General features: G+C 33.8%; 1 protein-coding gene across 13 annotated transcripts in view; it reads right to left on the bottom strand.

Moving 5' to 3' along the window:
- LOC123525401 (cAMP-specific 3',5'-cyclic phosphodiesterase 4C-like) overlaps window positions 1-27,745 on the bottom strand; it is an 831,602-nt gene that overhangs the window by 251,510 nt on the left and 552,347 nt on the right. The window contains exon 1 of one of the 13 annotated variants that reach the window (XM_045304433.2): window positions 24,242-24,635. The exons of the other annotated variants lie outside the window; for them this stretch is intronic. The gene's annotated coding sequence lies outside the window, so the exon portion shown is untranslated. Of the gene's footprint in view, window positions 1-24,241; window positions 24,636-27,745 lie in introns of those variants that run through there. 13 annotated transcript variants of the gene reach the window in all.

The following is a 27,745-nucleotide window of genomic DNA, read 5'->3' as shown; positions in this document are numbered from 1 at the left end:
AATTTATTCAATGGATTATTTGTGGAAGGAATGCATTTTTGTGTACAGAAAACATGTCCCCACAACTGCATATTTTTTTAAAAAATGAATACAACTTATTTCTATCAAATTCCTGAAAAAACTCTCTCTGATGAAAATTGTTGCAAAAAACAGCCACCATTTGAAATTTGGCTCCTCCCACTTCTTTTTATAGCAAAGGTTGGGGTTTACCGTATTTTCCCGAATAAACGCCCTCGGGGGCGTTACATTTTCCAAAGAGGGGGCGTTCATTTGAGGTAAAAAAAATAAAAAATAAATTTTTTTACAAAACTTAAGAACATCGTTCAAACCAACTGTAAAGTGTTTCTGTGTTGTTTAATTCCCCCAAAACGTAATTATTTGGCATCCAATTTAATGCAGTGTGTCTTACAATTATGCATTTAAATACGGTACCTCATGTATTCCGTGACACGCTCGCGATATTACACATTACGTCATCATCACCAAACAGCTGTGTACTCCGATAATATTTTTCTTAGTACATGCAGGTAGCAATACACAATGTCAGTTGTTTGACACGCTGCTTATGTGCCGGCTTTTAAATTAAAAGTTATTATAACTGCCGAAGAAAAGGTTAACACTTTGCCGCAAATTTGTTTAAAGTCGACAGGAAGCTTGTGCGCGGGTGGTGCAAAAACAAATCAAAAATGGATTTACCGTTTAACTTTCTATTTGATGATTGGATATGTACCGTACTTAAACGTTTTGGATTTAGGGTACATGTACTGTTTAAAAGTGTGTTTAATTCTTAATACATTGGATACTTACTGTAAATTACTTACTATGTGGACTTATAAAAATGAGGTAGGTGATTTTTTTTCGTTCTTGTTGACTTTTTTCCCCCTCCAAAACGGGTGGGGGGGGCGTTAATTAGAGGGGGGGCCTTAATTCGGGAAAATACGGTAATAAAACATCTAGCTATATCACACCTTAGAAATGCTGCTCATTTAGTTTGATGTTTTAAACATACATTTTGTACTTTAATATAATATTATATGTATATACAGAGTAACTTAATCACTGCCAAAGAAAATCTGATTATTTAGGATTTATGGGCAACAGTACAAAAAATCTCCCAAGATTCATCTTATAGGAGTAATTAGTTTAGATGTCTGCATTTATATTTTTAAATGATCAGTCTGGTTGTGAACTTTGGGGAATGTGCTTCAATGTTTAGCTATTAGTCAGCATAAAATATTCTCTTTAATATTACATATGTTTAAGTTAGAACATACCTAAATATTTTTGTTTTTGCATAAATAATCACCACCTTCATCAGAATCTCTATCTGAGATATTAAACGTCAGTAAAGGTGTTAATAAACAGACCTCTTTCTATCCATTATGCTGTCTTTGAAACAAAAAACTCTTTTGTAATTATGAAGCTCTCAGTGATATAATTAATGACATGTGCTAATGTTCTTATCTTCTGTCAATCAAATATCATAAGCAGGAAATTTTGAAATTAACTATTTCTATCAAAAACAAACAGTTTCGTATTTACTTGTTGATATGAAACTCCTCTTCAAGCAAACAGATTGTCATTAATGATGTCAGTAAGTAATTAACATGTTTTTATTCATTTGCAAAAGGTAGATAAGTCTGACAATTTGAATGATACTATCAAATTTATTTTCCAATAGGTTGATGGTTGGCAGTTATTATCCCATCTTAATAAAGAGCAATTTATTTATATGTAGATTGGTGCACAGATTAAACAAGAGCATCTGCTGCAGTCACTTTTGTCAGGTTTTCTCTGTTTCTGTTTTCTCTAGATAGGTGCTGTTTTTTCGGCTTCAGTCCTTTGCATTTTTTTGTTGAGCTTAACATAATACATTTAACATCAAACAGACACAATTTTAGGACATAATTATGGTGACTTTCCAGCTTTTCAATGTGGAGGAAGTCCAGTGCCCCTTCAGGCATTGTGTCAGGCACAGGCCGGCACCCGGGTAGAACCACCGATAGGTTCCTTACATGAAAGACTTCTACACCCCAACTTTAAAATATAATTTGAATCAGTATCTTACATATCATGCATCTAATTGTATTTTACAAATTCCTTAATTTATGGAGGAAGATGTAAAACAAGTACAGTAACTGTTGAAGGCCATGTAGAACATTCACCTAGCACTGAACCTGCAGGCTCTATTATTAGCTGATAATTTGTTTCTAGCATGGTCTAACCCTTACTCTGCTAAATTTCTATAATGAACTTGTCCATCTTCCAATTTGGACAGTACCATTAACCATTAATAGGGGTGCTTACTAGGGGTGGGTATTGCCACGAAAATTGGTATTGCGATATATTGCAATATTGTATGTGGATATTGCAATATACTGGGATATGGGTGGTTTTCAAAATAATGAAGCAAAAGTGTGACATAGGGGTTGAAAATTCAAACTTATTTCTTAGGGTGGTCACCTATTTTTTATGATAGCAAATACTTCAAATTTGAAGGAAATAACTCTCAGAAAGTGTTGAGACATGCCAATAAGAAAATATTTCAGCCTTTAATTTGAAAGTTCAGTGATTTTCCCATAAGATGGGTGATAAATGTTGCAGTGTTTTATGACAAGGAAATATGTATAACAGTAATTTTTTCAACATAAATGATAAGTAATGGGTGTATGTGTATGGTTTGAAACTTATTTAATCATATGTTTGTGGACATTGGTTTTTAAAATCACCCTTTCTGCACAAATCTGACATGAAAATAAAACTTTACCTAGAAAAGTTGTTGCTGAATGCAAAATAACTAACATATAATTATAAAACCTATTTTTTTCTCTCACTTTGCATGTTTATAAACCACATGCCAAATTTCAAGAATGTCCAGTAATTCTAATTTCTAGAATTGTCAGCTCAAAATTGAGTTATTTTACAGATGCACAGGGGACACATACTGAAGATCAGTGTAATATTCATCCATTATTAGTTTTCTATTCATAAAAAGACTAATGGTAATCAACTTTAGACAAATACTATTAAAAAATAGTTTATTCCATATAATAACTACAAAATTGAAAAATTTCACTACAAAAACATGAAAATTCAACAGAATGTAATGCTTTAAATGAAAAAATAAGTGACTTTATACATAACTAACACATTGAAATCATTTAGTTTACATGCAATGCTTATTCATAGTAGAAAAATGACAAAATGCCATGCATGATAAAATGGAATAGTAAAATTCATACATACTTTATAATGTTACTAAAAAGGGTGCACAGGGGACAAATTGTATCAAAATATTTATTCATAGAATATGTTCATGGTAAGTAAAATTCTTTTAACTACACAATATTTACTAGTGAACATTACATATTTAGGTAAACTTAAGAGCTTAAGAAGCAATAAAATTGATGTTTCCACTTTTAAACTTGAAAATTGGCAACTTCAGAAGAAAATGCAAACAATGAATTTTAAATTGTCCAGGGTTTCTTATATAATGCTAAATTATAAAGTAATGCCTAAATTTTGCATTCACACTGCTAAGAATATAGAACTGCCACCACAAATTACTGTAATGCTATGATAATTGATATATGTCAAAAAAGGGTGCACAGGGGACATCACTTTTGGCTCTGTGAATGTTTAACAGTCAGTAATATGTGAAGTTGAACGCTGCTTTTGTATCTGTTGTTACTCCCTTTCAAGGAAAATAAAGTAAAATCCCATTTTATTTAAAGAATAAAAGAAATCTGACTCTTAACAACTGAAAAGGTGCACAGGGGACATTTTTAGGTGTATAGACATCCATCAAGTTTCTGAGAAAGTTGATTTATTAAAGAAAAAAATCATACTGTGTCTTCACAGCTGAAAGGATAAAGATCTTAGAAAAACATTAAGACTTTAGAAAAGTAATAGGGTTATGAAATTGTAGTGTTCAACATTTAAATTTAGTTATTTTTTTCACTATTTTTTGTGAAGGGGGTTCCATCACAAGATGTGAAATATTGGTAACAATAAGATGTAGGTAATGAAAAGAAGTATTTTATTTAAATGTGCAGAGTTTAAGTTACACAAAAAAGCCAAAGCTGTAACAATAAAGCATGGTTTTAAAAAGTAAGCCACAGTTGAAAACTATACTTCATTTAAAATGTCACACTTTTTTGGGTGCACAGGGGACAAAATTAGCTATATAATTTAAAATAACTTTAAAACTGTTTGAGTCATTAAGCTGAAATTGCACACATTTATTGACTACATTGAGTTGGATATAATTTGTCCCAATATACATTCTAAAACTAAACTGAATTAAAGTAAGGTGAGAGAAAAGAAAAAGCTTCATTATTTTGAAAACCACCCATATATTGTACCAGTTATTTAATGAACAAAAACATGATGAATCATACTGTTTTTTTTTTTTTCAAATTTATTCAATTAAAAATGAGTAAAATGACTAGTATCAACAACACAAGTGTTTGCTCCACCTTCTCAAGAAATAAAAATACCAGTAAACAAAAAAATAAAAAGTTTTGACTAGATTATGGGGAGTATTGTCAATTTGTCATACACAAATACTATTAACTGTTGATGATTTTGCCTTTATTTTCAACAATCTCGAAGTCCGACATGTTGCTATATGATGCCGATTACCGGATATTCAAAAGCGAAAGTAGACTGCGTCAAAATATTATTTAGTTTATTGTGCACTACATTCGGTTTACGGATACAATCATATAACACAGGTTGCTCAATTCACTGATTATAAATGAGGAAAGTGGTATAGCTGTTGTATGAATAATAAATTCTAGTTGATAGAAAAATTACAAATGAGTCTCTGACAAATACGAAATTATATTTATCTAAATTTTCTTATTGGTTTTATTATGTGGAATTGGGTCCGTAAAATAGCTGTAAACCAGTCTGCTACCTGCACCGGAAATGAAAGGAGAAAAATGAAAACAAAGTTGAATCGTGCTGGCAAGAAAAGGATTTTTTTGTGTGAATCTTCTTGGTTTATGTGAGTGTTACTTAATGTTATAAAATAACCGGTATTCGAAAATCATATCGCAATATCGTATTGTCGGAAAAAACGTCGCAATAACCTGTCTACCGCGGTTTATCGCCCACCCCTAGTGCTTACCAAAAAGATACTAGCTGAATAGCAATCAGTGCAGATCATGATCTACACTGGTCGCAAAGGCAGAATCAATTGTGTCCAGCATGATAAAGGTAAATACAGTTTTATATAATATGCAATGAAACTGAACAGGAAAAGAAACTGAATAAACAAACATTTTCAACAAGGTTTTTCACGTACTAAGCTAGTCAAAATAATTCGATGTTCAGATTGTTTTATATTTGTTATGGGCAATCTAAACGTCAAAACTTTGAAGGACCAAAATAATGGAGGATAAATCACGGTACACAGTCATGTAAAGTTATTGGTTTTATTGCTTGCGCATATTGGCGTGTAGACACGTGGTAAACGTTAATCGTGTGTAGTAATACATATATAGGTTTAAATCACCAGAAAATTTGTAATTTTGGACATTATTTGATAATTTTTACATAAATCAATGAGGAATTGAATATTTCGTGAGATGTAAGTTTTATTTGAGTTTATGGCCAATTCGTGAAATAATCGACATTTAAACCTATAGCATGTAAAGCGTCGGCAGCGATGAAAATTTCATTGGAAATTGCTTCATTTTGGTCTTTCGAGTGTGACGTGAGTGGGGATATTGCCCATATGAAAAAAATTATCTCAATATTTCCTAAGATCGCATCAAATTAGTTGGACTACTAAGCTGAAACAAAAACTGAAAATGAAACAAAAGCATATAAAATTTGAAATTCTTTGGGAATGAAATTTGGCCTTTTCCTATAATATTTATTTTGTTTCTTTTACACGTAACTACGTTTCAGCACTCAAATAGTGTATATTTTCACCCATAGATCCATATAAAAATTCAGCTAATATGTGAAGATACTAACTGATTCTGAAAAAGACATAATAACAGTAATAACATCTTTATTTGCAGAGGCTACACATTTGTGTAACCCAATCTTCCATGTGGGCCTCCAGATATTTACATGCATAATATCTACAGAACAAACAAAATTCTTGATAGAAATAACAAATAGAAGAAAATAATAGTATTTACAACAGTGAAAAACAGTTTAGAAAGATGAACTTAATTGCTATGAAGATACAGTTCAATGTACTCTAGTGTCAAGGAGAGGAGTTTGGACCATCATTTATATGTAAAGATTTTTGAACTGTTCTAATGTAACTATCTACATGTGTTTCTGAAAAGAAGCTTTGGTTTGGTTTTGTTTCATTTTATGTACACATGACCTGCCATGGCCTTAATAGAAATTGTAAGTTTATTGATTCATAAACAAACATTATAGTTCCTTGATAAAAGCATTTAATGATTTTGCCATACAAATAATTCATGTGATAGCTACTGATGACTGGAAGATTTAATGATGTAACTTTGAAGTCTCTTGGAAGTTTAAAGCGGAGCAGTTTCAAGTTCGGCATATAATTCACTTCATGTATTATTTTTAGATGCATTGTCGTACAGTTGCTCTTTTCTTACCGTGATTCTTCCACAATTTTTAAATATAAAATTTAACTGAAGTACAACATGTATATTGTGGAAGTGGCTTTTGCTATAAATTTGTCAGCATAATATGCCCTTTTAAAGTACAAAAGTCAATGCTTTTAAGTAAGTTAAGAGCCTTTTGAAATGACAAAGAAAATCAAAATTCTGCACTGGTTTTAATACAACTATTCACTACTATTGTGATTTCTTAATGCCACTGGTTCTTCCAAAGAATGACAGTTTTAAGAGACTGTTAGTGCTATACTCTGTATGCTGTCTGTTCCTAAACAGCTTTGGCTTAAACAGCTTAGGCTAAGCCATTCTGTTTTTAAAAGATTTCTCTCTTTCTGTTCTGGTGGGATGGTGGGATACCGTATTTCTCATTCTGTCCCTCATGTCAGATAACTCTTGTCTGTACTAGAAAGGATTAATCTGATGCCTTGAGTGGCTGCCTAAATGTATGTATGCTCTACATTTTTATCATGAAAAGGGTGCTACATAAATCTGGTGTAATAAAATATAAATTTAAAGCCGAATTACCATGAACATGACTTTTTTTATTTTTCACCATTTTTCTGTAAAGAAGTGCCTTTAAGCTATCAGTTACTCTCAAATAAACATAAAATAGAAACAGACAAGCAAAGAAACTTCAAGCTGTGTTTAAAATCAAACTAATATAGTACTAATAACTTCATTACTGCCAACAATAATAACAGGAAGTAGACATAATCTGTCAAATTAGTTAGAATCTAAACAGACATCTTTTGTTTTCATTAACTTTTACTGCTACTTACAGTTTTTGCAGAGTAAAATGCTTGTGAGCTCTGGGGCCACGAAGTCTACTTAACTCAATGGTAGCTCCCTTATAACTGAAACACAATTTCATATATAAAAAATATATCTCCCATTACTGTTCTCAAAAAAATCAATTGCAAGTACTATTTCCATAAATATTTTCCACTAATTTTGCTTGCATCCACTTAAACTTCACTTTACATGAATTACTGTGAATATTTATTTTTTACTTCCTGTTACTGAAGGCCATTATTTTATACACATACACGCACGCACGCACGCACACACACACACACACACATACAAAGGTGAAAATCAACTGATCCGAATTGGTTAAAGTTTAAAATACAGACTGGTTTATCTGGATTAAAGCAAAGCAGTTCAAATAATAGTATTGTATAAATGTACTCAAGCTTAAAACATAATATAATATAAAATGCTCCAAGTTCCGATGCACCAAGGTACCATTATCATTACACAATTACAGACAAGAAACAACAGCTGTCTCCATAGGATGACACATGCCCCCGATGGCACTTTAAATGAATAGTTATAGCCGATGTTAGAGTTTAGGACCTTTGACCTACGGAGCTGGGTCTTGCACGCGACACGTCGTCTTACTGTGTCACACATTCATGCGTAGTTATTTTGAAATCCATGCATGAATGACAAAAATATGGACCGGACACGCCCATCAATGCACTATCATGAAAAATGACCTTTAACGTCTAAGTGTGACCTTGACCTTTGAGCTACGGACCTGGGTCTTGCGCGCGACACGTTGTCTTACTGTGGTACACATTCATGCCAAGTTATTTGAAAATCCATCCATCGATGACAAAGATATGGACCGGACACGCCCATCAATGCACTATCCTTTAATGTCTAAGTGTGACCTTGACCTTTGAGCTACGGACCTGGGTCTTGCGCACGACACGTCGTCTTACTGTGGTACACATTCATGCCAAGTTATTTTAAAAATCCATCCATTGATCACAAAGATATGGACCGGACACGAAAAATGCGGACAGACCGACAGACGATTCAAAAACTATATGCCTCCGTTCGAGGGCATAAAAAAGACAAACATCATATACCAGTGGAGGAAATTGCATACAAATCTGGCAGAATCTAATAATTTTGTCATACATCATCAGTTCCCTCCATATCAATACCATACAATTATACAAGTCTCCAATATATCAGAAATATGTCTTTGTAAATAATTCTGGATCAGAAAATGACATTATGGAAAGTTTCAGCAACAATCTTGTCTAGGGTAAATTGTAATAAAAATGAGTTTGTAGATCAATGTCAGAAAGTGGCTTTGCCATTGGTCTATTTCAAATTTGCAGAAAAAAACAATTCAAGACTGATCTAAAGATTCAGATTTAAAACCCTCAAAGCCCAAAGTGTAACATGTTTTATAATCCTCAGAGCCCAAAGTGGAATATGTTTTATAATCCTGAACCTAAGTGTAACATGTTTTATAATCCTGAACCTGAAGTGTAACATGTTTTATAACCCTCAGAGTCCAAAGTGGAATATGTTTTATAATCCTGAACCTAAAGTGTAACATGTTTTATAATCCTCAGAGTCCAAAGTGGAATATTTTTTATAGTCCTGAACCTTAAGTGTAACATGTTTTATAATCCTCAGAGCCCAAAGTGGAATATGTTTTATAATCCTGAACCTTAAGTGTAACAATTGTTTTATAATCCGTAACCTAAAGTGTAACATGTTTTATAATCCTGAACCTAAAGTGTAACATGTTTTATAATCCTGAACCTAAAGTGTAATATATTTTATAATCCTCAGAGCCTAAAGTGTAACATGTTTTATAATCCTGAACCTAAAGTGTAATATGTTTTTATAATTCTGAACCTAAAGTGTAACATGTTTTATAATCCTGAACCTAAAGTGTAACATGTTTTATAATCCTCAGAGCACAAAGTGTAACATGTTTTATAATCCTGAACCTAAAGTGTAATATGTTTTATAATCCTCAGAGCACAAAGTGTAACATGTTTTATAATCCTGAACCTAAAGTGCAACATGTTTTATAATCCTTAACCTAAAGTGTAACATGTTTTATAATCCTCAGAGCCCAAAGTGTAACATGTTTTAAAATCCTGAACCTAAAGTGCAACATGTTTTATAATCCTGAACCTAAAGTGTAACACGTTTTATAATCCTGAACTTAAAGTGTAAATATGTTTTATAATCCTCAAAGCCCAAAGTGTAACATGTTTTATAATCCTGAACTTAAAGTGTAACATGCTTTATAACCCTCAGAGCCCAAAGTGTAACATTTTGAGATCAATCTAAAAACCATTAAATTGCCCCCCTCCCTCCCTCTGATTGGTTGATATTTTGAGCTCAATTTTGAAATGAAACAATAACAATGCTGCATTTCTAAGAGTGGTCTCAAGATTCAGTTTCATGACCTTCCACACTATCATGAATACAACAAACCATAGCATAATCTTCTGGAATTATAAAGTTTTAGTTAATCTTTTGCAAGCAGAAAGAACCTTAATATTATGTGAAAAAGTAGCTGAGAGATATGTCTAATAACACTAATCTGAAGCCTGTTATCTTGGTGATAATGTTTCCAGCTAATGGTAAATTGTTCAATGCATTACATGCCTAAAAGTCATCAGGGTGCTATCATCACTTAATTGCATGTTCAATCAATAACTGTTCATTCAAAAAATGTTTCCATGTATTGAAGAAACTATAAAACACAGGATGTGATTTCCCTGCTGCAGCTGTAGTCATCATGTATATAGGTATAAAACATCATGAATGATGGATCTGTTTTTTTTTTCTTCATGTTCTGTTGTCATGCATGTGAGTATATGGATATCCCAGTTGTCATGCATGCAAGTATAAAGAGATATGTATATGTAACAAGAGCTGTCAGAGGACAGCAATGCTAGACTATTCAAAAGTAGTGGGTACTGAGATACCTGCCAGCTTACATAATCAAAGTACTGAGAGGACTGATGGGGGCAATGCTTTGCAGTTTCAAGACTTGATGTAACCCATTCATGCCAGGGAAGTACAAGCAGACATTATGTAATGCACTTGTGTGTGGCAAGAAATGGAGTGGTCACAACTTTAACAGTGCACAACAATAACATTTATTAACTTTGTGTTCAATACACTTCTATATTTTGTTCAAAAGGTAAAGATAAAAAATCTAGCCTTGTTCAATAGCAGTTGTTCATCGACAAACAAAAAACTTTCGTTGCCAGATTTGATAAAATGAAAAAGATAAAACTATAGAATGTATTTCAATTTCTTCAATACTTCTGTTTGCACTCTATGTCCTAATATCATGTGTTCTTGACAGTCTAACAGAAACAGGCAAACTTTGTTACACTTTATGAAAGTTTGGAAAGAAAGTCAAAATAGTCCAATATGTAAAAGTTCAAAGGAACAGGATTTCCTTGAACTGACATTGAAAAAATCTAGGCTATGTTTTCTATTGTGTACAATAGTTATCAATTAGAAAAGTCAGGAATTTTGTTTTTTTTTTGTTACAAATAAGCATCATTTTAATAAGGAGTCGTCATTAGTTAACACACAAACACCTGTAAAAATATTTTTACAGATCTACCTTTTTTCCATTCCAACTATTGCTAAAGTTCAGTAACGGTTTTCTTAAAAACATAGATGATATATGATGATATTAATATTCATTTGTTTGTTGTTTGTTGATCAAAATAACATTGTCTGTTTCAATTTTAGGTTATTTGATATACACCTGTATTTCAAACTATCAATATCATAATATAAAAAATAGATTAAACACTATGAAAACCGTGATTCGTCATATCAATGAACCTACCGAACTGGCGTATACAGTTAGGTTCAGGAAAATGGGGATACGAAACGCCCGTGAAAAAAGAACAAAATTTCTGGTGGTTCTGGCTTCGAATATCGCCATCAGAAACCATTTGCACCCTCAGATAGATGAAATACATTAAACTGGTAACATAAAAGTACATCTGCAGGGATAATTACCAAGAAAATGAGGCCAAAATATAACGGGCACCTGCGGCAAGTTATCATCGCGGAATTGCGGATTACCTCCCATAGCAAAAATTACTCGGTCTGAAAAATGATGAAACACATATATGTACGTGCAGTTATAACAGTATTTAGCGCACTTTTTACGTTAAACGATAATTTTTCTGCAGATAAATACCAGTTTGATCAGCGTATATGCCCTTTTTATTTTTTAATATAAAAATCTGGGAATGAATTTTTTCTTTGGTCCTTTTTCAAGGATTTCTCGAATATTATATGTTAAACACGTCATGTACATAATGTTCTGATCTTTAGACTAAAGAATCGGGTACATGTTCAGTTTGGGAAATGCTGTACTTTTCCAGAATAAGTGCGTTTCTATTGGCCCTACAGTGAGGTCGGATTTCAGGAAAAAGTAAAAAAAAATCTCCCCTGATTTGCCGTGTCGTGGTGGTTGCTATTGAAATTACTGCATGCCCGCAAGATTCTGATGCCATAACTTTTGACAACATCTCCATGGATTCAAACCTTCCCTAGATGACATGTATATTCAGGATACTCTCCAATTCACAGTACATATCCACTCTTTGCGAAATCTGCTATATCGGCGGTTTCTTTGCGTCGACACCGGCTATGTTTTGCTATAAACAGTGCCCAGGTTGGTATGGGAGGCGAAAAGTCGAGCTGCCATCCACGATCATAGGCATGCTGCTCAAAAATAAATAGAGCACGGAACATAAGATTGTCTCTTCTATGTTTTATAGTGTTGTATAGTTAATCAGCGGTTTTGCTCGCAACTCGATGAAATTTGTTGATGGTGTACTGACATGGAACACTAGCCCGTTTTTTCCACAGTCTTTAACCATTTTTTGCTTTGATATCATACATATCAAGCACACTATTTGTATTCATTTATCAATATTCTTCCAAATAATAAAGATAGATAGGCCGAAACGTAAATGGAATTTTTCAAAACCACTTACTTTCGGTTTTGTCGTGGCACCGGCGGTCTCTCAGCATACTTTCTTTTGTTTTTTGTTTTCTTTTTTGCACAGGCAGGCCTTCTGCATTACGCACAGAGAGGCTCTAGGCTAATGACTATCTGGAAACATTATAGCTTAATTAATTTGGTGTGTTTATCTGACTTTTTATAACTGCCAACCTGTTTATAGCAAAGAATCGCCGGTGCCCACGCAAGAAACCGCCGATAAAGCATATTTCGCAAAGAGTCTGCCGATACGGATATGCATCGTGCTATTGCGTATTAAATTTTAGTAACTATTTGAAATTCAGTTCATTTTTATGCAACTTCTGTGGACAAGACATTTTGATTAACGATTTACAGCTGATTTCGAGATCAAAATATATAATTATACATAATATACAATCACGAATAAGGACGGTCCGACCAAGTACATAAATATGCCTTTAAGCTTTAAAATGTTCTTAATAGTTGGTGTAAAGTACAACTGTAATCTGTTGATAGTTGACTTTACGAATTCGAACAATGAGAGAAAAAATCTACTGACGATTATTAGATTAGATAATAATTACAATAAATCAAACTGTCAAATTAATTCCCCGAACCAAATAAGTCATAAATTCAAACTGACAAATAAGAAATGAATTTTTTTCTACCTATTCTATTTCAAGTAAACCACTGTTTTTTATTTTATTTTTATTAGCTCACCTGAGCACAAAGTGCTCAGGGTGAGGTATTGTGATCGCTCACCGTCCGGCGTCCGTCCGTCCGTCCGTCCGTCCGTCCGTCTGTCCGTCCGTCCGTCCGTCCGTCCGTCCGTCCGTCCGTCCACACTTTCCTTTAAACAACATCTCCTCCTAAACCAACAGGCCAATTTTGATGAAACTTCATAGGGATGTTCCTTGGATGGCCCCCTTTCAAAATTGTTCAAAGAATTGAATTCCATGCAGAACACTGGTTGCCATGGCAACCGAAAGGAAAAACTTTAAAAATCTTCTTCTCAAAAACCAGAAGCCCTAGAGCTTAGATATTTGGTGTGAAGCATTGCCTAGTGGACCTCTACCAAATTTGTTCAAATCATGACCCTGGGGTCAAAATTGACCCGGCCCCAGGGGTCACTTGATTTTACATAAGAAAATCTTAAAAAATCTTCTTCTCAAAAACCAGAAGCCTTAGAGCTTAGATATTTGACATGTAGCATTGCCTAGTGGACCTCTACTAAAATTGTTCAAATCATGACCCCGGGGTCTAAATTGACCCCGCCCCAGGGGTCACTTGATTTTACATAGGAAAATCTTCAAAAAATTTCTAAAAATAAACCAGAAGGCCTAGAGCTTAGATATTTCACATGTAGCATTGCCTAGTGGACCTTTACAAAATTTGTTCAAATCATGGCCCCCGGGGTCAAAATTGACCCCACCCCAGGGGTCACTTGATTTTACATAGGAAAATATTTAAAAAATCTTCTTCTCAAAAACCAGAAGTCCTAGAGCTTAGATATTTGACATGTAGCATTGCCTAGTGGACCTTTAGTAAAGTTGTTCAAATTATGACCCGGGGGTCAAAATTGACCCCGCCCTAGGGGTCACTTGACTTTACATAGGAAAATCTTCAAAAGTTTTCTAAAAATAAACCAGAAGGCCTAGAGCTTAGATATTTCACATGTAGCATTACCTAGTGGACCTCTACAAAATTTGTTCATATCATGACCCCCTGGGTCAAAATTGACCCCGCCCCAGGGGTCACTTGGTTTTACATAGGAAAATCTTCAAAAATTTTCTAAAAATAAACTAGAAGGCCTAGAGACTAGATATTTGACATGTGGCATTGCCTAGTGGACCTCTACAAAATTTGTTCAAACCTGGTCCCCCGGGGTCAAAATTGACTCCGCCCCAGGGGTCACTTGATTTTACATAGGAAAATCTTTTTAAAAAATTCTAAAAATAAACCAGAAGGCCTAGATCTTAGATATTTGACATGTAGCATTGCCTATTAGACTTTTACAAAGTTTATTCAAATCATGACCCCTGGGGTCAAATTGACCCTGCCCCATGGGGTTACTTGATTGTACATAGAAAAATCTTCAAAATTTTCTAAAAATAAACCAGAAGAGCTTAGATATTTGACATGTAGCATTGCCTAGTGGACCTCTACAACAAGTTTTCAAATCTTGTTTTTAAAGTTACTTAAAGAAAATTTCAACTATATTTTCTCATAATTCTTTTGATTGATTTCTATTATGATCTTTTGACCTTGAAGACTTGTCCTTAAGTGCAATGATAACAGGTGAGCGATATAGGGCCATCATGGCCCTCTTGTTATTATTATCTTTTATAGAGTATTAATTATTATAAATAACATATCTCTTGAAAATATTTTCTTAGACATGCGAAAAGTATTTCATTTCAGCACTGTATTTTCTGAAATAATATTTTAGAAATAACACCTGCACAGAAAAGATATTTTAACAGATCTATAGGATGTTGCCGCATATTTATCGATTCGCCTTCTGATAAACGGTACTGATCGCCGCAAATTGATCAAGTTTCTAAATAAGGTAATACACATCCACAACAGTGCCGAGGCACAGCATGAAAAAGTCAATAATCTATCGGCTTATCAGTGGCATTGCAATTCATTAGTAGTTGCTATTTTCACATAGAATCATGAACACATTTTTTTAACGTATTGAAACTAGTTATTGGATTTCAGAATAGGTCACATGATCAAAACAAGTGTCCGTTTCAGAAGCGATCACGTGATCAAACCAAGCGTCTTTATTATTCTTACGCTTAAGAAGATCTATTATAATTTATATTTATAATGCAGTTTAGTTTTCTTCACATACTGTTGTTAATATAAAATGTGTAGATCTATCTAATTATATCTGGATCAAAAATATAATTGCAAAATGCAATATGAAAGTTATGTTTGGCAAATACTTTGGAACTTGTTTTCTGTTTTGAAATTGAAAGACGGTTTGTTAAATCTGGGGGCATTGCCCCCAAAAACTGCTTAGTCGAAAAAGGGGAATAATTTTGTAAAAATGTAAAGCAGAATTATGAAAACTGTGCAATATATGTCAAGTCATGACAGTAAACAACTGTGTGAAGTTTCAATCCATTCCCATTAGTGGGTACTGAGAATGCCAGCTTACAAACAAAAACTTAACCAAATGGGGACATGGACGCCAACTCACGGGTAAGTCCAATAGCTCTACCTATTCTTTTAATAGTCACCCAAAAAAAAGCATCCTGCTTGATAAATTAAACCATCTCAGAGTTATTATTGTTTAATTCTTTAAAGCATCTGTATAAAGTTGTCTTAATGATGTAATTATGTGATCTCAGTTTTATTGTGATGTGTATGCACAGAGACCTGACCTCAGTTTTATTTTGACCTATATGGGTTTTGTTGTCAAGCATGAGGTATAAAGATAATCATGTATGTTGAAAAAAATAAATGAAGAGGTCTTAATTCATAATAATCTAAGTCTGTGCCAGGACCTCAGTTTCATTGCTCCTATATAAAGTTTTGTAAGTCCATGTATGTGTTTTAAAAAGATCAAAGCTGGTCATCTGCAATCATTTAGGTGGTGAAAATTTGATAATAATGAAATACCTTAATAACGAATGTATGTGGATTGCTTTGTTAATTTCAGTTACGCAGTGTATAATGAGAAAGCAGCTTAACCCTTTACCACACAGAACAGAAGCCAAAGTAACCTCTTTTACATAACACTGATAAGTGATAATCAATAATCAATAATCGGTATATGGCTGATAAAGGTGACTGTCTTATCTGAACAGAGGTGTTGGCATTATTTTATGATTACACACACTTATGTTAAAAATGTCATTATTTTAATATTTTCTGTAAGTTTGACATTATTTTTGTCAATATAAAGTTTGTAGCAATTTAAATTCTCTCTCCGATGATACAAAATTTATTGTAGTTTCTCTTTGAGTTTCGAAGATATAAAGTGTTAAAGTACGGGAATATATATTTTTAGGCATAAAATTCTGTTTTGGATTACTTTCAATCTGACTAAAGTACTTGATCTTCTAAACGAAGATCTGAGAACGACCCATTCACATACGTCTTCTGTATATTTTGGATTTCCATTATTGCTATTTTTATGTTATCCAATCAGACGACTTGTTCGATTGTCAAAGAGTAAGAAAAATATGCCGTTATTCTAGGACTCGAACCCGGGACCCCTCGCTTACAAAGCAAGTGGCCTACCGACTGAGCTAACCGGCTATCTGATACATTACGACATAAGAATTGTAAATATCAAAAGTCAATGCTACAGGTAGATTTGCAAGATTTTGTAAGCTAGGCTCTGATTGGCTAGTGAAAGGGCCGTCAGAACGAGGCAATGAATAGGTCGTTTTCAGATCCTATGCGTAGCGTAATAGGAGATGTACTTTAGTCAGATTGGATTACTTTCACATTGAAATTCATATACAATTTCATTTTGATGTTTGAAAGTTTGATTTATAGTTAATAGACTTATCTTCCGAATCGGAATCGGTAAGTATTTATATAAAAAAACAACCATCAAACTGAATAACACTACAAAAATAACGGATCATAAAATTTCTGAAAGTGCAAAAAGATCGCTGAGATCGAGACTCGTAACCGACTACAGTATTCTTGTGCTAAAAATTAAAAATTTTAAGATAATATTACGTAATATTTTAATGATCAAACGTCGGTACATCACGGGTGACTTCCGCAGCAATTAACTCTTGGGGTGTCATAAAATATTTGAAAGCCGCGGTCCTTCTGTTTTGATTAACACTTCCCGTTATGTAAGGCCATAAATTCCAAGCCATCGTATACACAAATTGTTGTTTAGGGGAAATCCACATGTATCACGCGTGACCTTCATGACCTAACACATTTAAAAATACTTTGATGTTAAATGGTTGTTATTTTTAGAACGAGGAAAGCCCGCGAACCGGCCAGTTGCAAGCAGTTTTCTCAGTAATTTTCCATGACGTAGCGTCGTGCACATGTAGGAAAAAACCCCGGTGTCTTTCTTTGCAAAGTACTCGATAAATTTAAATAGTAACCACATGATCTTGTACGTAAATAATGATGACGAAATCCCATATTTTGAGTTAGTAAACATCCGGAATTTGTTTCTTTAGGAAAAGAACGAAAATAAAGCGATTGATTATGAGACACGGGATAAAACGATTCTGTTCAAATGGCCGTTAATCGGTATAATACGTTTCTATCGGGGAACCGATAGACTCGGGTCAATACGTTCCTGTTCGGTAATCGATAGATACGGTGATAAACGTATCCATGTGGGAAAGGGTTAAAGCTTAAGAATGTAGCAGGGGACATATAATTGCCAATTATGAAGCACTGAATCCGTTTCCAGAATTAAGTATTCATTAAAGAAGATCAGTGAAATTTATGAAACTGCGCAGTCCAAAATTTGAAAAAAAAACAACAACATAGTATGACTCACAAAAAACTGACAGCATTATAAATATGGAGATATTATCTCAGCTTCCTTACTGCCTGCAACTAATGGACTCAGAAAAATTTTTTTGCTTAAAGATTTTATTCTCTTGTCTGAGCCTTGCAATCATGACAGATTCTAGTGAAGATATTCAATTTTCATGCAATTAACAACACAAGATCTCTAAAACCGCTTTAAAATTCAAAAAAAGACACAAAATTCATCTCCTGTGTGCACAGAGTGATTATAAATCAACCAATCGCAGCTTCTTAAAGATTCAAGTGCAATAGCAAAATTCTTCTGTGCACATCCTTTTCAAACATAAAAACTCAATCAGACATGTCTTAGAATATGCAATTTTAATACTGAATTCAATTTAGAAGTGTTCTATAATAGTATTAACTACATAAGAATTTTTTTATACAATTTAACCTTGGCCAGCAAATTAAAAGGGCCCATCCAGACAGTTTAATGAAAAGAACGAAATTGGCAGCAAATTTTAGAAGATGTTGACATTAGACAACCTCTGCTTAATTTGGTCCTTATGGTCAGGAACGATTCTTGTTCAAGTCATTCATAAAACAACTTTTTGAACCTGGTGTTCTTAAAAGACAGAGCAACATAGTACTTTTCAAATGTGGTGTTATTAAAAGCAAAACAGAAAGCACTTCATTTCTGTAGAACCATGTTCAAGGCCAAGGTCACTCAAAGTTTTGATCAAAATTAATGTTCAATGGTTATATTTCAGAAGCAGCTCTGATAAAAATTTTTTTTCAACAGTATTCCAGTTATGCAACAGCCAGCAGTTAACCTAACAAGTGTTCCTGGGTCCTGAACCAGTACAAACCTGTTCTCCGCAAGTAACTCCCAACACAATGTCTTTTATCAAATTGTCACAGAGAACATACGCCCCGCCTGGGGATCGAACTCAAGACCCCACAATCCATAGATCTGCACTCTCCCTATTGAGTTAAGTGGGCTGTATTTCATCTAGCCCAGAAGAAGCTCTGATGAAGGATGTAATTCACCAGTAGCTCAGCAGAAGCTCTGAAAAAGGATGTAATTCGTCTAGCTCAGCAGAAGTTCTGAACAAGAGCGCCGCCAAGCGGGGCAATATACGCCCGAAGGGTTACATCAGAGGATGGGAGTAAAATTTAAAGAACTTGACTGTTGAAGCCCAAAGGACAGGAACAACAAAAAGAAGAAATTAAAAAAAAAAAAAAAAAAAAAAAAATTCTAAGTCCACCAAAAAATTCTTACCAGGTAAAGTTATGTCAAAATACATCTAAAAATTGGATGTACCATCCATTTTGTACCACAGAAAAGTGGTCTCGGTTTTTCAATACGGCCAATAATAAAAAAGTTTCAAAATAAGCTATTTATAGTAACAAAAAAGGTAAGTAATTCAAAAAAAAATTATTGTAAGAGAACAAAAAGGGATCTGCCAAATAAAAACAAGAGCACTGCAATGTACACAAAGCAAAGTCATATATGACCTTTGACCCCTAAGTGTGACCTTGACCTTGAAGTGAGTCACCCAAAACATGCGCTCTGCACGTCGCCTCAGTGTGGTGAACATTTGTGCCAAGTTTCTTTGAAATCCTTCAAGCAGTTCAAGAGTTACAGAGCGGACACAGCAAAGTCATATATGACCTTTCACTCCTAAGTGTGACCTTGATCTTGAAGCTAGTCATCTGAAACAAGCGCTCTCATTGTCATCTTAGTGTGGTGAACATTTGTGCCAAGTTTCTTTGAAATCCTTCAAGCAGTTCAGGAAATACAGAGCGGACACGAAACACACTCATATGACCTTTGACCCCTAAGTGTGACCTTGACCTTGAAATGAGACATCCAAAACATGCGCTCTGCATGTCATCTCAGTGTGGTGAACATTTGTGTCAAGTTTCTTTGAAATCCTTCAAGGGGTTCAAGAGTTACACAGCGGACACAAAATTGCTAACGGATGGACGGACACCAGGACCGTAACATAATACATCCCTTCGGGCGTATAAAAAGGATGTAATTCGTCTAGCTCAGCAGAAGTTCTGAAAAAGGATGTAATAGCGAGCTCGAGAATTGAGCTTTACGGTAACGCAAGTATACTTTCACACTTGGTGATGGATTTGAAAAGTTTCGTCGGAAGTTTTAAAAAAGCGCACCCTAGCGGACTGGTGCTCACAGGAAGTACTTCTTTCCGGAGTGAATACAGAACTTCATTCAATTGCTAAAAATTATTCATCACTCAACAATAATGAAAGAATGATTTCCAGTTGTTTGAAAAAAAAATATTTGCATTTAAAAGATCAAGCATCGGCCAGAAAATGGAAAAAATGTCATTAATAAGCAGAAAGAAACGGGAACGCGGTAATGACGTCACCGTGACACCGGTTCCCATAAATTTTGCAACGTATGATATTCACTGTTATAGGCATGGTGACACTAAATGTACACTTATTCAAGTGAATAGGTTCTCCTGAATTCTTGTGACTAGTGAATAGTTTCTTTGTGACAAATAAATGATGCATAATATTTTCAGATAAATCCGATTTCTTTGAGCTCTCTTTGAGGCTTTGCCTTAGTTCATATTAGAAGATCTGACAAAGGATGTAATTCATCTAGCTCAGCAGAAGCTCCGACAAAGGGTGTATTATTCATCTAGCTCAGCAGAAGCTGTGACAAAGGATGTTACAATTCATCTAGCTCAGCAGAAGTTGTGACAAAGGATGTAATTCATCTTGCTCAGCAGAAGCTCTGACAAAAGATGTAGTTCATCTAGCTCAGCAAAAGCTCTGACAAAAGGTGTAGTTCATCTAGCTCAGCAGAAGCTGTGACAAAGGATGTAATTCATGTAGCTCAGCAGAAGCTCTGACAAAGGATGTAATTCATCTAGCTCAGCAGAAGCTCTACCAAAGGATGCAATTCTTCTTGCTCAGCAGAAGCTCTGTCAAAAGATGTAGTTCATCTAGCTCAGCAAAAGCTTTGATATTAAAGGAGGAAGAACAGAATCACTTCACATTAAAGTTTAAAAGATGAAATATTTCTCCCAGTAAATATATTGAAGAAGGTAATAACTAATAAGTATTCCCACAAGCTTTTCTTACCAAATTATCAAAGCAGTTAATCATTAGAAGATCTTGAATGGTTCAACACCTCCAGGATAACTGCAGGATCAATTACTCACTGTCTAATTAGTGTATCTAATGAATATCCTGCTGTATTTATACCTTCAAATACCAATATCTTTTCTATTAGTTAGTTCATATATTATTAAGAAAATCATATCAACTTTTTTAATACAATTAAGACTTGGATACTTCCACTGGTTTAACAGTAGAATTTGTAGCTACCATAGATTTGGTTCATTACCAACTAGCTAAAGTAAAGGTAGTAATTTTACAAACAATATCAAAACTGCAATTAAGTAATTCTTGATTTTGTTGATTAAGTAATTCTTAGTATAGGTAAGAGGTTCTGATAACCGGGCAAAGCCCGGTTATCAGAACGTCTTACCTACTTATTGGCAAATATGTGGGGGTTAAGAAATCTGACCTTCCTAATTAACCATGAAATTGCTGTTGTCAAACAAATTTGTGTCTTCAGAGGTAAGCTGAGTGTGAATTCCATCATTTATTTTGTCTGTAATTTGGAGCCAAAACAGATGTGAATGTCTAGCAAAATGACGGACTGTTTTCAGTTTGTTTCAAAGGATTATGTTGAGCAAAGAATTAAAAGAGTCATTTGTTCCCTAGCTAGCTCCTTTAGTGAAATGCTTAACCCTTTCCCACATGGATACGTTTATCACCGTATCTATCGATTACCGAACAGAAACGTATTGACCCGAGTCTATCGGTTCCCCGATAGAAACGTATTATACCGATTAACGGCCATTTGAACAGAATCGTTTTATCCCGTGTCTCATAATCAATCGCTTTATTTTCGTTCTTTTCCTAAAGAAACAAATTCCGGATGTTTACTAACTCAAAATATGGGATTTCGTCATCATTATTTACGTACAAGATCATGTGGTTACTATTTAAATTTATCGAGTACTTTGCAAAGAAAGACACCGGGGTTTTTTCCTACATGTGCACGACGCTACGTCATGGAAAATTACTGAGAAAACTGCTTGCAACTGGCCGGTTCGCGGGCTTTCCTCGTTCTAAAAATAACAACCATTTAACATCTAAGTATTTTTAAATGTGTTAGGTCATGAAGGTCACGCGTGATACATGCGGATTTCCCCTAAACAACAATCTGTGTATACGATGGCTTGGAATTTATGGCCTTACATAACGGGAAGTGTTAATCAAAACAGAAGGACCGCGGCTTTCAAATATTTTATGACACCCCAAGAGTTAATTGCTGCGGAAGTCACCCGTGATGTTACCGACGTTTGATCATCAAAATATTACGTAATATTATCTTAAAATTTTTAATTTTTAGCACAAGAATACTGTAGTCGGTTACGAGTCTCGATCTCGGCGATCTTTTTGCACTTTCAGAAATTTATGATCCGTTTTTTTGTAGTGTTATTCAGTTTGATATGGTTGTTTTTTTTATATAAATACTTACCGATTCCGATTCGGAAGATAAGTCTATTAACTATAAATCAAACTTCAAGCATCAAAATGAAATTGTATATGAATTTCAATGTGAAAGTAATCCAAAACAGAATTTTATGCCTAAAAATATATATTCCGTACTTTAACACTTTATATCTTCGAAACTCAAAGAGAAACTACAATAAATTTTGTATCATCGGAAAGAGAATTTAAATTGCTATAAACTTTATATTGACAAAAATAATGTCAAACTTACAGAAAATATTAAAATAATGACATTTTTAACATAAGTGTGTGTAACACAAATAATGCCAACATCCTCTTGTCAGATAAGGGCCCAAACCTGTATCAGCCAATACGATTATTGATTTGATTATCACTTATCAGTGTTATGTAAAAGAGTTATAAGGCTTTGTTCTGTGTTTGTAAAGTTAATTAAATATTGTCACACTTCATAATATGTCGTATGTCACTGCATTCCTGTAAAGTACACCACAAATAAATGAGTCTGATAAATAAATTGCCTTTATCACTTGATTGTGGTCTTATCATGACCTTCCCAATAAACCTGTCAGTTAAAAATTATGAAATAAGAACCGGGTTCTTACTGAATTTTTGGGGAAACATGAAGAACGCACCATTAAGAAGCAGTTTGCCAATAATGTTACAAAGAAAAAAGTAGTTGTAACTTCTATAGACTTATCTTTTATCTGTAAATTTGTACTTTTATAACATATTTGCAAAATCAGCAACAGTAAGTGTCTACAGGTATGAATTCCTACCTCTAGAATCAGATCTTACATCTAGATAAGACTACAATGTACAGGACTGTCTGGGAGTACACACCTCCTGTTTTCATTGTGACTTTATTAAACAAAATAGTATTAAAACCTTCATCTAAAATTTCAGTCTATATGGTTCATTCTTTCAGATGAAATTATATAATATTTTTCATTATAATGTAATTCTTAAATTGTTGTAAACATGATTATTTGAAACAATATTTGTCAAAAATGTCATGCAAAATTCAAAAACTGTTTTTAATATGTGCATTATCTACTCAAAACCTGACTTAACATAGATTTGGAAGATTTAATTTCTTGGCGACCATGATATTTTAGATTTATTGTTTGCTTTACCTTTTCCATAACATTTAGGGCTTTTCTTGATTTCTCTTTAAATATAAGACGATATCATTCATTTTTTTTTACATCATTTGAAAGAACTGCAGGGGAGGAACAGGAAAACAAAATTGTATTTTTCTCATACCTTATTGAAATTTCGAATTCATATTCTCAAAAAAAAAATTGTGATGGGATATTTTCCATTGTAAATTTCAGCAATGTTTTATTTCAATTTTAATTTGATGGTAGGAATGGAGAAATGGACTAAAAAAAATTCACAACATCTTATTTAGTACAAAAGAAATACTTGCATGCATTTTTTTGTCAATTTAAAAAATGTATGTTTTCAAAACTGTCGGAAAATACATTACTGGCCATCAAAGTGACAATATTAAAGACCACTTTAAAATTAAAAGAAGACCTTAATGCCACCCTTACAATAAAAATTAGCGACCTTTAGAACAATGTACAGCCCCAATTAATGAAAAACTCTGTTACAGATTAAGTGGGTCAAACAGTAGACAAGTTAATTTTTCAAACTGATGTACATTATCTTGTTCCTATAATTTTTCCTATAATTTACAAAGTGGTACAATGTTTAGTATTAGATGTTTACATAATTAGATTTCTGACATTTATAGCTGACAAATTACCTGATGAGATGCACTCAGTTCCTCCTATCAGCTACTGTAGAATATTTCTGGAAGTTAATTTCTGTACACATTTGGGTATCTCTCTGTTCATGTTCAAAAATCTCTGCGCAATTTCCAATTTTATGCTGCACAATAGTTTCTGCATATCAAATCCCATTTCCAGATAAAATCAAATAAACAAAGCTTCCAACACCTAAAGTCCAAAAGTATACAGTATGTGATAAAATAACTTATGTCATCAATAACAGCCTCCAAAATTTAAGCACTAACATGATAATTGAACTAACAGTAAGTTTGATCTAGGTGCTTTCCAAAAATTACACTAACACAACTCCTGATAATAAACTGATAATAAAACAATAACTTGATAATGATACAACCAAAACTCCATACAACATTGACTGCTAATAATATTTCGCTTGTAATGCTAATTAAGGATATAAAACACTATTTTCAGTAAAACAAGGCGGATGTAATACAGAACACATGACATAACATATAATGTCAATAAATGAAAAACACTTGACAAAGGCCTTGTATTGAGTATGTAATTGGTTATAGCTTCCTCTGTTTTCTATCTTGTAGGTCAAGTAAATCATTGATTAACAATTAACATCAAGCTCATAAAAAAGCTTTAGCAAAGACCATACAGACATGGATCAAGCTTAATGGTGATGAAATGACTACTATAAATGGTAAGCTTTTTGGCCTGTTTACTCCAAGACAACAGAATTAACCTAAATATGGACGATAGGGACTAGTTCATTCACCAGCTGCTGTTTACACTGGCAGAACCATTCAGGAGATGGTGTAAACGATAAACAAATTTTCTGGAAAAGCATTGTGTTGTCCATTATTTTAATTCCAAGCATCTGAAACTTGATATCTCAAAATTCTGGTTACGTTATCTCGAAAGACATTTTCAAGTCCCATCCCAAATAGACATGCACAAAATATCATTTTAAGTTGAATTTCGGTTATCTCGAGATCATGCTTGTTACACAATTTTCATATAAGAAATTCCTCTGATCCTGCAGTGAAGAACCCACATATTTCAACTTCAATATAAATCTCAAATAAAAGCCTTGGGGAACTGAATTATTGCAGAAGGGGTCCCAATTCACAATTATTTTCTTAAATTTTGCCCTTTCTAACAAATAAATTTTAACATTTGTACAGATGTAATGCTGAAATTCACTAATGAAATAACTACAGAAATAGAATTTTTTGTTGGGGATGGAGGGGGCCTGCGTATTTTTTTTGTTTGTAAATGGGGATAGTGATGTTGTGGCATTCATATGGGGAGATATAGTCTTACAGAAAAAAACTCAGACAAGTAATTCTTACCAATTATTAGTTTGGTGGACAAAAGAGGACTTTATTCTCAAAGGAATTGGTTCATCTTTTCATAATAACGTTTTGTAAATCCTTCCTGAAAATCATTGATTACCATCAGCAATAAAATTTGCTAGAATTTAATTGATAGTTCCTTGGATATTTTCATGCACAGACCTTCCAATATGGTATCATTTCAAAGGAAGTCAATAGTTTTAACTAACTAGGCAATCAGAATCATCATTATTGAAAGTAGTTCTGCTTTTATCATTCCCTACCATGCAATTCGCTGAAATAGGAAATCATACCAAAATATAGATAAACTGGGACCGCTTTATAATGCTGTCGTTGGGGTCCAAGGTTCGAGACCCGTGGATCTAGCGGGGTTAAATTTATAACGCGGGTTGGCCGTATATGCCGACTGCGCAATACCCCACCCAACCGTAATGCATTAGACGTATTTTGAACGCTGCTTCCTTTTAAATAACAAATTCTAAGCGTATAAACGGGACATTGATTTACCTACTATGCTACTGGAAAATACATTTAAAATTTTTTAACACTGTGTCATCTTCCCATTTCATAGTGATTCTAAAAGAAAGTTGAAATTCTGAATCCCGGAAGTAAACATATAATGCTGTGTGAGAAGCGTGCGGTTGTGTAAATTACAATAGCGCGGGGTTTTTAAACACGTGGAAAATAAATAAAAATGTAGAGTTACGAAGGAGAAAAAACGCGAACAGTTTTACAAAATGGATAAAATAAGATAAAAAAATAGTAATATAAACTAGATCTACAATAATAAAAAAATGAGAATGGGATGATAACTAAAAACGGCTGCATTTTATTACAAAACTGGACACGTTGTTTGATTTTTTTATTCACTCAGATTTTCATGTTGTCTGCTTAATTGATGCAAACTTAAACGGCTTGAAAGTTGACCAATGTTACACCCTTGTTATCAATGCAAACAATCTAATTTTGACATGGTGTTGATTGCCTAATTGTCACATGTCTACATGTATTCAAAATTTAACCAAGGCGTTACACAAACAAGTAAGCTAGCAGACGGTTATTGATTTTTTGTCATAGTTGTCATGGCAAAGGTGTTTAAGTAAACACTTACCTGCAGCTGAATGCTGGTTATGATCAAATTAAATAACATCTGCGGAATAGGTTTTTTTTTTGTTCTTTTTAAAATTTGGGAGCCAAGACCGTACCGCGTTATAACGAATACTGCAGTATATCGAATAGCGTTATTAAGGGTTCCGAGTGTACTATTTAACAAGAGCTGTCACAGGAGACAGAGCGCTCGACTATTTCGATGCTGGATAGTGAAACTGTGCACATCTGAGGAAACTAGGGCTGTCACTGGAGTGTTTAATGACTCCAATTGTGGACGAAGATATTGCACAAAAGCCCGAGTCTATGTCAAAAATATCAACTTAAAGTAATAAGAGAGGTAAAGATAAAATGCATCAAAACACTATATAAGTATATCCTAAGCAAAAAGGGGCATAATTCATTAAATACTGGTGCCAGAGTTATGCACCTTGTGTCATATGGTGTGGATGATGATGTTGAACAACTATTTTAAGTTTGAATCAAATCCATTCAGTAATAACAGAGACTGAATGGAAGTGCATTAAAACTTTAACCTAAAATTCTAAGTAAAAAGGGGGAATAATTCATGAAAAATTGGTCCCAGAGTTATGTACCTTGTGTCATATGATAAGGGTAATGATGTTGAACAATTGTTAAAGTTTGAATCAGATCCATTCAGTAATAATAAAGATAGAGTGAAAGTGCATAAAAATTTAACCTGAAATTCTGGGTAAAAAGGGGAATAATTCATGAAAAATTGTGCCAGAATTATGCATCTTGTGTCATATGATGTGGGTGATGATGCTGAACAACTATTTTAAGTTTGAATCAAATCCATTCACTAATAACAGAGGTAGAGCAAAAGTGCACCAAAACTTTAACCTGAAATTCTAAGTAAAAAGGGGAAATAATTCATGAAAAATTGGTCCCAGAGTTATGCACCTTGTGTCATATGATAAGGGTAATGATGTTGAACAATTGTTTTAAGTTTGAATCAGATCCATTCAGTAATAATAAAGATAATGTGAAAGTGCACCAAAACTTTAACCTGAAATTCTAAGTAAA

This window comes from Mercenaria mercenaria, chromosome 3 (assembly GCF_021730395.1).
Source record: "Mercenaria mercenaria strain notata chromosome 3, MADL_Memer_1, whole genome shotgun sequence".
In the NCBI taxonomy this organism is placed as follows: Eukaryota; Metazoa; Mollusca; class Bivalvia; order Venerida; family Veneridae; genus Mercenaria; species Mercenaria mercenaria.
Note: the sequence above shows the minus strand (reverse complement) of the source record. Positions and strands in the feature narration are given on the sequence as shown.